The 12379-nt window shown below is 44.1% G+C and overlaps 2 long non-coding RNA genes and 1 other non-coding gene across 4 annotated transcripts; all 3 read left to right on the forward strand.

The window, feature by feature from the left end:
* The first annotated feature begins 1183 nt into the window (after positions 1–1183).
* On the forward strand, positions 1184–1256 carry trnak-uuu. The gene has a single exon. It is a non-coding gene; the product is annotated as a tRNA-Lys (tRNA).
* Positions 1257–2514: 1258 nt separating this feature from the next.
* On the forward strand, positions 2515–4096 carry LOC121635354. Its single transcript, XR_006009427.1, has 3 exons — positions 2515–2884; positions 2968–3043; positions 3763–4096. It is a non-coding gene; the product is annotated as an uncharacterized LOC121635354 (long non-coding RNA).
* Positions 4097–10506: 6410 nt separating this feature from the next.
* Positions 10507–12353, forward strand: LOC121635353. Of its 2 annotated transcripts, XR_006009426.1 has the most exons (3): positions 10507–11148; positions 11232–11307; positions 12027–12353. It is a non-coding gene; the product is annotated as an uncharacterized LOC121635353 (long non-coding RNA). The 2 variants fall into 2 exon arrangements; XR_006009425.1 differs by having other exon boundaries at positions 10507–11307.
* Positions 12354–12379: the final 26 nt, after the last annotated feature.

Consider the following 12379-nt stretch of genomic DNA (forward strand, 5'->3'; position numbering starts at 1 on the left):
ATGAAGTTACTTTCACCAATAGGCTAGTTTGTGTTTGCAACACAAGTGCAAGTTCACATGGGCCTGTTAGTCTGGGAAGTTGGTAAACAACAGTACGTCCTGACTGGAATTTTTAATGCCATACGTGACATGACGTAATGACATGACATTTTGTAAGCTTTACGTGATATAGTTTCCTTGAATAATTTGTAGTGTGTTATGCTTAGTTAATAGGATGTTAAAAAATAATAATTTGTGCATTATTATGGGATTGGTTAGTTGTGGTTGGTTGGGTGTGTGTGTGTGTGTGTGTGTGTGTGTGTGGGGGGGGGGGGCACAAAACTAGCCAGGACCGCCTCTGTCTTAAACCCAGCAGACAGATGAAAACCACTTTCCAACATGTAGCATCAGTGGTCCACAGCTCCACGTTTCCTCCCTCTGAATAGGGGTTAGTACCTGCTAACTTTGGCAACCCTGGTTTGTGGACGAGATCCACCACCAGAACTGTTTGAAAACCTTTTGCCATTCTATCTTGGAACCTCCATTTTCAGGTGGGTATCCACAATTTGTCGTGTGAAATCTTGGCAACAAAATAGACCGTACTTCATTTTTGGAGCAAGAATCCATACATGTCTTTCCATTCTGTTCCAAGGCAGAAAGCACTGATGTCAATGGAAAGGAACGTGGTCTAAAAAGAAGATTGGCCACTCTTCTATCAGAGGCTTTCCACCGCAGTGGTGATAGCATTACGATTGTTATTTCACAGAGACTCCTCACCTCCAGAGCTACTCACCATCAGTGATGATCATTTTGCAGTGTGGGAACAATATTCAAATGATGTCTTTGTTTTTTCTTTTGCATGAAGTCAGAAAGATTGAACAGGACAAAGGCCTTGCTCATTTCATGTATTCTGGTGATTTCTCAGTGACAGCAAATTGGAGCAAACGGTCAGTAGAACCCATCTCTTGGTGTCTTCCTCATTTTCTTGGGTCTAGCTCAACTTCAGTACCACCTTAGTTGAAGCCCCATCACAACTTTTGCGACATTGGTTTTTCTGATAAACTGGATCTTTCGAACTTTAAGTGTCACTTTGTAAAAGATAAAGGACCCCTCTTCTCCAGCTCCTTGACCACAAAGACAAACACAAAGGTACAAAAAGTAAAGGTGAGTGGGAAATTTTACTCACCGAAATCATACCACAAGGGCCTGGGTAGCTCAGATGGCAGAGCATCAGACTTTTAATCTGAGGGTCCAGGGTTCAAGTCCCTGTTCAGGCATGTAGAAATGATCTTTCTCACTTCATTGCTCAGCCTCAGCGTTCCCTCTGTCCTTGGGCCCTTAAAGGCTGAAGAGATGGAATTTCTCCTTAAAAGGGTCTATGACATGACGCCTACTTTTTCTGTCCAACTGAGTTTTTCCAGCAAAAAAACCCTCAAAGTACATAAAAAGATACTCTGTGTGTCTCCTACCTTCCCTATATATAGACCCACTTTAACTTCTCCAAACCTTTTAGTTATTGGTCATTTTTCTGCTTTCTGAAGTGTCAAAACATCATGTGGGGCGACCGTCCAGCCTTCACTGCTATTTGGACATCTGGTTTAAAATCAATTTAAATCAATTTACATATATCCCTTGCCCTATTTAACATAACTTCTAACATGTTTTGCTTTCATTGATAAAATTATAAAGTATTTGGATATACATTTCCATCAAAATATATAAATGAATTTTGTCCGGACATGTTTATATTCTGAAATATCATCCGGGGTGACCGTCAAGAAAAACACAATTTTGAACTTTTATTTTAAAAACACTTCAAGGACAGGATCTTGCATCAGCCAGACACATTTGAGGGACCCAGCAAAACATCTGGGAGGTTAGTAAGTTCTTCTCATACTGGCAAATAAATCTTTGTTTTAACTACTGTAATGTACTAGCCACTTTTGGATATCATGTAGGGCGACCGTCCTTAAACTGTGAATAATAAATATTATCTACAAATTCATATTTTGATGATACATTTGATAGTGACATGTCTTAAAATGTACCTAGCTTGGTTTCTGTAGCTAACTGTTAGCCTGTAATATTTGAATGAATTTGAAAACATCTTCTGGGGTGACCGAGTATCATGTGGGGCGACCACTGCTGAGCTGAGTGTACATGATAAATACTTTTCCTTTATTTTAGTTTCTGTAAATTTATATTTTATACATGATTAATTCATATAAAGTGCATTGTTTAAGCATAACTCTTTGTGTACTTTAATATATATTTTTCAGATTTTAGTCATTTTCCATTCCTATTTAGGAATAAACATTTATTTTTGATTATTGTACAATCTTATGAGAGAAAAGTAAAAACTGCATGGCATGACATTCCATTTAGGAATTATTAATCACGTTTAACTAGTTTAACCTATTTTCTAGATGCACCATTAACATGTAAAGAAAAGACGGCTCGCTATAGGCAGCGGATCAACTCAGACCTGCAGCAAGAGCAGAATATCTTGCTAGTGTAGCCCAGGTGTTAAATAACACAAGCTGATGAAAGAGAGTTTTTTTTCTTTATTTAATTTAATTTATTTTACTGCGCTGGCAAAATTTTATTTTCCTACTGCACTTAAAGGCATCACCCAGTTCATTGAATCCCACATGAGGTGTCACAACCGCAACAGCCAATCAGGGGCCACTTCACCCCTGCTCAGCCGTCAGCTCTAGCAATGAGGCCCTGACGGTCTTCTCCTTCCGGTCTTTTTAACTTCAACCGCGAGAGCGAGACACAGCTATCTACTGCGAGAGCGCTGGAGAGGAGAAAATTTCCGTGTACAAATAAGAAAAGGGGAAAAAAAAACGAATCGCCTTATCAGCCGTGAGTCTGGAGCAGAGCGACAAGGCGAATCACGTCGGTAAGAAAGGCCTGTGAAAAGAAGGAACGCTCGTTAATACTTACCCTGCTCAACCGTGCTAATGTTAGCTCGGTCCTTCACAGGTTAGCTTGTTACTGCATCTTGTGAGCTGCGGAAAGCGCCAAAATCAACACGCTCAGCTTTGAAACCGGAGCAACGGTGAGCAATGTGTCCCTTTAGCTACCCCAGTATTATTGTTCCATGTGCTAAATATGCTAAGGAAACTACAGTGGCATAAGAGACTGGGAGTGAACTGAGGTGAAATTGTGGTGCAGTGTTTATAATGCGTGACTCAAAAGTGTCATTTAATTTCGTGCCAGTGCATGTTTAAGAAGAAGAAGAAAAAAAAGAAATGTTTGTTTTGCTATTGCCAGCTGAGAAAATGAAACCTTTTAATGCATTGTATGACGACATGGTAACAATGAATGTTATTTTACAAGTCTAAATTACATGAAGTAATTCAGAGTAATATTTGGTGCAGCTTCTCTACAGCATTAGTAGGCCTATAGTGCTGGAGGGGTAATTAAGCACATTTCTTTAAACCCTCTGAAGTTATTGAATGTATGTCTTGCTGTTATTATGATTTCACTCTGTTACCTCAGTTATGATAAGCCATCATAATATAGCTAACAAATATTTAGCACTTACCTGAATTGGAATTATTGCAATACTGTCTACATGAAAAATGACATGTGAGTTCTTGTGAGTTTATTCCATTTATTCGAACTTGAGTATATTTTTGATTGTTGAACAACTAAAAGTAATATTTGACTACATGTAGGATCTTTGAAATGAGATGTTAATTGCATTTTGATTGTAGAGCTCTAAAGTGATGTATAAGGATGGAGAGTAATAGATGAACGTGACCTTGTCTATAGGTCAGGTTTTTGGAGTGGACTACAAATCCTGTGGACTGGACGAGATCCCGATGGCGAGCCAAAGGACCTTGGAAGAGAGATAAACATTAGAACACTCCCACATACATTCACTTCGAACTATCAGACTTAAACCAGGTGCACCTGCAACAATTCATAAGGGCCCCAACGACCAACCCTCAGACAATTCTTTCCTGTGTGCACACATTTTTTATTTTTTCCTTTTCTCCGGGGGGGGTTATTAAATTGTATGTTTTACTTGTTGGCCTGTAGGCCTAGTTCTGTAAACAATACATGAGTCACTACTCAACAGTTAACCCTGCATCAGCCATTATTGTTGCTCAAATCCCTGGCTCCAACCGAATCTAAACCTTCTGGTTTCCATCCACACCTGTGAACTGGGCTACATTTGTGGCGAGCCAGCCAGGAGCCATCTGATTTGAGCATCAGTTCTGAAACAATATGGATTGCGTTCAAAAGTCTGGTGTCAAAATTCCAAATGCAGTCATTGTTAGTGGGATGACTTGTGTAGATGAACAGGATGAACAAGTAATTGACTTCCTTAAAAAATATGGAAAAATTGAGAGATTCTTTATTGTTGATGATTCACAGTCGGAGTTCTTCCAAAACCTGATCGTTGAATATTCTAGCAGTTCAGCCTTGGAAGGTTTAGAACTTATCTTACCGTACATGTACACGGCAACAGGTGAGCCTACCGTTGCCTATGAAGTTAAGACACTTAGTAGTGTTTACACTACCAAAGTTGGGTGTGATGTTACTAAGACCTATTTAGCTGAACTCAAAAAACTAGCTAAACTGAGTGGTAAAGACTATGGTGAAGTTCTGAAAGAGGTGATGTCTCAAATTGGAGAGGACGTTGAAACCTTGCAACCCGTAACAGAAGAGCCCTCATCTGTTCAGGTTGAGACCACCATCTCGTCACCACCTGCTCCGAAGGAGCAACAGTCCCATAGCTCACCCTCAGACATCACCTTAAGCAACGATGCTGCTGACCATAATGGCAGAAGAACACCATGCCTTTCACTGAATGATATCAACCCACCTGATGTTCAGAAGGTTGTAGTGGAGCACATTGTACGGAGGCAGGACATTGTCCCACAACTGCAGTCCAGTGTGAGGCTCCGCTCCTTTTCTGGGAAACCCTCCGGGCTTCATAATGAAACTGATTATGATACGTGGCGTACACACATTGAATTACTTCAGACCGACCCTAGCTTGTCTCCACTGCAAATATCAAGGAAAATCTTGGAGAGCTTGCTCTCCCCGGCAGCAGATGTAGTTAAGGGCTTACGTCCAGAATCGCCTCCTGAAGCTTACCTGCGGCTTCTAGACTCAGCCTTCGGTACTGTGGAAGATGGAGAGGAACTGTTTGCCCAATTCCTGAACATCCTCCAAAATCCAGGTGAGAAACCATCCACTTACCTGCATCGGCTCCAGCTAGCGCTGAACAGAGCTGCAAAAAGGGGAGGAGTCAAAGGTGAAGAAGTAGACAAACACCTCCTTAAGCAGTTCTGCAGGGGGTGCTGGGATAACAGCCTGCTCAGCGCTCTGCAGCTTGAACAAAAGAAGAGCAACCCCCCCCAGTTCTCAGACCTCTTGTTAATGATTCGCTCTGAAGAAGATCGACAGCAAACAAAAAGCTGTCGTATGAAAAAACATATTGGCACCATGAAGCAAAGAGCTCAGTTGCAGTTCCATAGTGCATATGCATGTGAACCAGAAGAGAAAAGTGAGAGCAATATTAGTGCTATTGAGGATCTGAGGAAGCAGGTAGCTAGTCTGCAGAGCCAACTAACCAAACTTAGTTCCCAGAAAAAACCACAAGGGGTCTGCATTAAAGGATCAGCTGGAAAGCCTCAGAGCAAAGTGGCAAAACCTGCTAGTGCAGATGCACACGTTCAAGGACAGCCTAAAAGGAAGCAGACATACAAACCTAAACCCTGGTACTGTTTTAATTGTGGCGAAGATGGACATATTGCCGCACGCTGCACCGATCCTGCAAACCCTGTCCTGGTGGCAGAAAAGAAAAAACAGTTGGAGGAAAAGCAGTACAGATGGGAAGTACAGAATGGCTCAAACTTACCTTTAAACGGCTAACAGTTCCTGTTGTGGGACAAACAGGGGCTGAGGAAAATGAAGTATGTCCCCTAGACGTAAATAAGGAACACAAAACCTCTGCTGAGGTCAATAAGGTCCATGTACCTACAGGGAAAAATAAAGTTAAGACAGACTCCAGCTCACAACGCAAGCAGAACCAATCTTTCCGACTTCCCAGCCGGTTGGTTGGCATAAAGACTACAGCTCAGGTAACTGTGGGAGATGAGGAAGTAAACTGTCTTCTTGACTCAGGCTCACAAGTTACAACCGTACCTGAATCATTTTACAAGCAGCACCTGTCAGAGCACACAATTAAGCCTCTACATGATCTTCTGCAAGTGGAAGGTGCAAATGGACAGTTGGTGCCTTACTTAGGCTACATAGAAATGACCATTACCTTTCCTAAGGACTTCACAGGTGTCCCTGTAGATGTAAACACACTTGCCCTGGTTGTTCCTGACACTTCACAGTCCCTCCTTCTCATAGGAACAAATACCCTCGAGGTATTGTTTGACATTCATTCAGAGACTGACAGAACTGATCCCAAACCCTTCCCACATGGCTACAAAGTAGTCTTTAAGGCCATTGAGCTGAGACGGAAGCAGGCAGCTAACAACCATCAAGGGATTGTGAAAATGCAGGGCAAGAGACCCCAAGTCATTCCTGCCGGTGAAACGGTGGTTGTAGAGGGGGTTGCCCTGGCCAGTGGCCTACGGAATGAAAAGTCAGTAGTCATTGACTATCCATCATCATCTCCCCTACCAGGTGGTCTGCTAATAAAAGCTGGTCTAGTTGTTTTCCCTCAGCTACGACCCCATAAGCTGCCAGTTGTCATAAGCAATGAATCTGACCACGACATTGTCATCCCTGCAAAATGCACTATTGCAGAAATTAGTGCTTATCAGGCCATCCTATTAAAAGAACACAGTATAGCCAACCAATCAGAACCCATCCAGAAACCCTCTGCAACACAGCCATCCCAAGAGCACACCTTGAGCTTCAACTTTGGCGACTCCCCACTCCCTTTTGAATGGAAAGAACGCATCACTCGGCAGCTCAACAACATGCCGGAAGTGTTTGCACACCACAACCTTGATTTTGGTCGAACAGATAAGGTCAGGCACCACATAAATCTCTCGGATGAAACTCCTTTTAAGCTACGTGGCCGACCTATACACCCACAGGACATTGAAGCTGTCCGCAAGCACATCCAAGAGCTCCTTGACACAGGAGTCATCAAGGAGTCGGAGTCACCGTTTGCATCACCAATAGTGGTGGTACGGAAAAAGAATGGCGAAGTCCGGTTGTGCATCGATTACCGGCGCCTAAACCTCCAGACCATAAAGGATGCATACAACCTACCAAAGCTGGAGGACACATTCTCAGCCCTGAATGGATCACAGTGGTTCTCTGTTCTTGACTTAAAATCTGGTTATTATCAGATCGAAGTTGAAGAAGCAGATAAACCAAAGACAGCTTTCGTCTGCCCACTCGGGTTCTGGGAATTTAATCGAATGCCTCAAGGAGTGACCAACGCTCCCAGCACATTCCAAAGATTAATGGAAAGATGTATGGGGGATATGCATCTAAAAGATGCGTTGGTCTTCCTTGATGACGTGATAGTATTTTCCAGAACCCTTGAGGAACATGAAGAAAGGCTCATGAAGGTACTCACCCGCCTCAAGGAGTTTGGGTTGAAACTATCCCCGGAGAAATGCGTCTTCTTTCAAACATCCGTTCGCTATCTTGGCCATGTAGTTTCCAGGCAGGGTGTTGGGACTGACCCTGAGAAGATCGCAGCTCTTAAGACGTGGCCTACCCCCCAGACTCTCCGTGAGTTAAGATCCTTCCTCGGGTTTGCTGGATACTACAGGAGGTTTGTGAAAGGTTTCTCTAACATCGTAAAGCCTCTCCACAACCTAACCTCTGGTTACCCGCCTCCGCACAAGAAATCCAAAGTAAAACCAGCAAACCTAAGAAAGAAACCAAACCAACACCATGACCCAAAGGAGCCCTTTGGGAGTCGCTGGACACCAGCTTGTCAGCAAGCCTTTGAAGCAGTCATTCAGAGTCTCACTACTGCTCCTGTATTAGCCTTTGCTGACCCCCAGAAACCCTATATACTGCACACCGACGCCAGCACCACCGGGCTAGGTGCAGTATTATATCAAGAGCAAGAGGGCCAGCTAAGAGTCATTGCCTATGCAAGTAGAGGACTGTCAAGAAGCTAGAGCCGCTATCCTGCGCACAAATTAGAATTTCTGGCGCTCAAATGGTCGGTGACAGAAAAGTTTAGTGACTTCCTTTACGGCAATCAGTTCACTGTTGCAACTGACAGCAATCCTCTGACTTACATACTGACGACGGCAAAACTTGACGCGACTAGCTATAGGTGGCTAGCAGCTCTGTCTACGTTCTCATTTAAACTCCTCTATCGCCCAGGAAGACAGAATGGGGATGCGGATGGGCTTTCCCGCAGACCACATGGGGCATTAGCAGATGATTTGAAATCACAAAGAGAGAGAGAACGTATACAGCAGTTCACACAAGACCACCTCTCTGACCCAAAGAACATTGATGCAGTGGATCAGTCTGTTGTGAAGGCAATCTGTCAAAGGCAGCTCACCTACAGTGCAAGTCCTGATGGGAAAGAGGACCCTGTTGCCTTAGTAGAAACACTTGCCATGTCCCCTAGTGCTGTGCCTGATAGCTATGAGCAGGAAGAGCAGTCTGGAGGGCTGCCAGCCATTCCCCATCTAACTGAGACAGAACTAGCAGACAAACAACGAGCTGACCAATGCATAAAGCATGTCATCTTCCAGATCGAGTGTGGGGACACACCGCCCCCCACTTTACGTTCTCAACTCCCCGATCTCCCACTCCTCCTTCGGGAGCTAAGCCGCCTTGAACTCATCAACAGCGTGCTGTACAGGCGACGCCAAGTGGAGTCACAAACAACTTACCAGCTTGTGCTTCCAGCTGAGCTCCGGGCTACAGTCCTCACCAGCTTGCATGATCATATGGGCCACATGGGGATTGACCGCACACTGGACCTGGTGAGGACCAGATTCTACTGGCCAAGAATGGTTATGGACGTGGAGAAGAAAGTAAAGACCTGTGGCAGGTGCATTCGGAGAAAAGCGAGGTCTGAGAGAGCTGCCCCCCTAGTCAATATAAACACTACTCGTCCTCTGGAACTCCTCTGTATTGACTTCTTGTCCCTGGAAGCTGATAAACATGGAACCAAGGACATACTTGTGATCACAGACCACTTTACCAAGTTTGCGGCTGCCATTCCCACACCTAACCAAAAGGCCCGCACTGTCGCAAATTGCCTCTGGGAAAACTTTATGGTGCACTATGGTATCCCGGAAAAACTACATAGTGACCAGGGACCTGATTTCGAGTCCAGAACCATCAGGGAACTGTGTCGAGTGGCCGGTATCCATAAAGTCAGAACAACCCCATACCATCCTAGGGGCAACCCAGTGGAGCGATTTAATCGCACCCTGCTCGACATGCTAGGCACCCTCAACAACCAAGACAAGCTGGGGTGGCGTGACCATGTAAGACCTCTGGTCCACGCCTATAATTGCACCAGAAATGAGGTGACTGGATTCACCCCATACGAGCTGATGTTTGGGCGTCAGCCTCGTCTGCCAGTGGACCTTGCCTTTAAGTTGCCAGTACAAGAAAGCCAACACTCATCTCATTCTGAGTACGTGCAAAATCTGAAGTCACGTCTCAAAGAAAGCTATAAGATAGCAATGGAAAAGGCTGCTAAGAGGGCTCAGAGAAACAAAACAAGGTATGACAGACATGTAACTGCCTCTGACCTGGAAGACGGCGACCGAGTGTTGATCAGAAATGTCCGCCTTCGGGGCAAGCATGAGATCTCAGACAAGTGGGAGCCCACGGTCCATGTGGTGGTGAGACGAGCAGGGAACCTCCCAGTTTATACAGTGAAACCCGAAAACAGGGATGGTCCCCTCAGAACCCTACACAGAGACCTGTTACTTCCATGTGGGTACCTACCTGTGGAGGAAAGCGCTGACCTCGTACAGAAACCTGTATCACGCAGACCTGGAACCCGTGCCAATCCTGCCTTGGAGGGAGAGAGTTCCTCAGATGATGGAGACGATTTGCTCATTCCAGTCTATTTTAGCTCCCCAGATCCCATGGTCATTGAGGATCATGTACAGCCTGAGTTACCAATGACCGATGTCCAAGATACTCACCATTTTGACAACTCACCCGATTTTGACAACTCACCCGATCTTGACAACTCACCCGATTTTGACAACTCACCCGATCTTGACAACTCACCCGAAATGTCCACCAGTAATTCAGATAGTCCCATGATGCTCATCTCCCATCCTAGCGACACTGAGTACTTACCAACCAAGGGAAGCACACTGGCTGAACAAGGAAATGACACTGCTCCGATCCAACCTAGCTTGCCTGTGGATGAATGTCCAAATATCCAGGATGAGCAGCTTCCAGTTTCCCCAGATATATTAGACTCAAATGAGATGAAGGATGTCACCGGAGGTGCAGATCCAGAGGAAAGAAAGGAAGCACCCAAAGAGGTTGAAGAAAAGGGTGAAAAGAACCCAGTGGATACAGAAACAAAAATGGACTCTGATGAATCTGTCAGGAGGTCTAAGAGAACCCACCAGCCAACACGACGACTTGAGTACCCCGAGCTGGGCAATCCTCTGATCACAGCAGTAAAATCTTTTTTTCAAGGGCTGTCAACACCTTGGAGTGATTTCATCACCGATTCTGCAGAGTCAGATCATATCTCTGTATTTTCGTTTGAGTAATTACCCATTAACTGCGCCATGCACAGGGACGTGCATGAGTTCAGGAGGGGAGGATGTAGCCCAGGTGTTAAATAACACAAGCTGATGAAAGAGAGTTTTTTTTCTTTATTTAATTTAATTTATTTTACTGCGCTGGCAAAATTTTATTTTCCTACTGCACTTAAAGGCATCACCCAGTTCATTGAATCCCACATGAGGTGTCACAACCGCAACAGCCAATCAGGGGCCACTTCACCCCTGCTCAGCCGTCAGCTCTAGCAATGAGGCCCTGACGGTCTTCTCCTTCCGGTCTTTTTAACTTCAACCGCGAGAGCGAGACACAGCTATCTACTGCGAGAGCGCTGGAGAGGAGAAAATTTCCGTGTACAAATAAGAAAAGGGGAAAAAAAACGAATCGCCTTATCAGCCGTGAGTCTGGAGCAGAGCGACAAGGCGAATCACGTCGGTAAGAAAGGCCTGTGAAAAGAAGGAACGCTCGTTAATACTTACCCTGCTCAACCGTGCTAATGTTAGCTCGGTCCTTCACAGGTTAGCTTGTTACTGCATCTTGTGAGCTGCGGAAAGCGCCAAAATCAACACGCTCAGCTTTGAAACCGGAGCAACGGTGAGCAATGTGTCCCTTTAGCTACCCCAGTATTATTGTTCCGTGTGCTAAATATGCTAAGGAAACTACAGTGGCATAAGAGACTGGGAGTGAACTGAGGTGAAATTGTGGTGCAGTGTTTATAATGCGTGACTCAAAAGTGTCATTTAATTTCGTGCCAGTGCATGTTTAAGAAGAAGAAGAAAAAAAAGAAATGTTTGTTTTGCTATTGCCAGCTGAGAAAATGAAACCTTTTAATGCATTGTATGACGACATGGTAACAATGAATGTTATTTTACAAGTCTAAATTACATGAAGTAATTCAGAGTAATATTTGGTGCAGCTTCTCTACAGCATTAGTAGGCCTATAGTGCTGGAGGGGTAATTAAGCACATTTCTTTAAACCCTCTGAAGTTATTGAATGTATGTCTTGCTGTTATTATGATTTCACTCTGTTACCTCAGTTATGATAAGCCATCATAATATAGCTAACAAATATTTAGCACTTACCTGAATTGGAATTATTGCAATACTGTCTACATGAAAAATGACATGTGAGTTCTTGTGAGTTTATTCCATTTATTCGAACTTGAGTATATTTTTGATTGTTGAACAACTAAAAGTAATATTTGACTACATGTAGGATCTTTGAAATGAGATGTTAATTGCATTTTGATTGTAGAGCTCTAAAGTGATGTATAAGGATGGAGAGTAATAGATGAACGTGACCTTGTCTATAGGTCAGGTTTTTGGAGTGGACTACAAATCCTGTGGACTGGACGAGATCCCGATGGCGAGCCAAAGGACCTTGGAAGAGAGATAAACATTAGAACACTCCCACATACATTCACTTCGAACTATCAGACTTAAACCAGGTGCACCTGCAACAATTCATAAGGGCCCCAACGACCAACCCTCAGACAATTCTTTCCTGTGTGCACACATTTTTTACTTTTTCCTTTTCTCCGGGGGGGGGGGGGGGGGGGGGTTATTAAATTGTATGTTTTACTTGTTGGCCTGTAGGCCTAGTTCTGTAAACAATACATGAGTCACTACTCAACAGTTAACCCTGCATCAGCCATTATTGTTGCTC

Source organism: Melanotaenia boesemani, chromosome 24, assembly GCF_017639745.1.
Source record: "Melanotaenia boesemani isolate fMelBoe1 chromosome 24, fMelBoe1.pri, whole genome shotgun sequence".
Classification (NCBI taxonomy): domain Eukaryota; kingdom Metazoa; phylum Chordata; class Actinopteri; order Atheriniformes; family Melanotaeniidae; genus Melanotaenia; species Melanotaenia boesemani.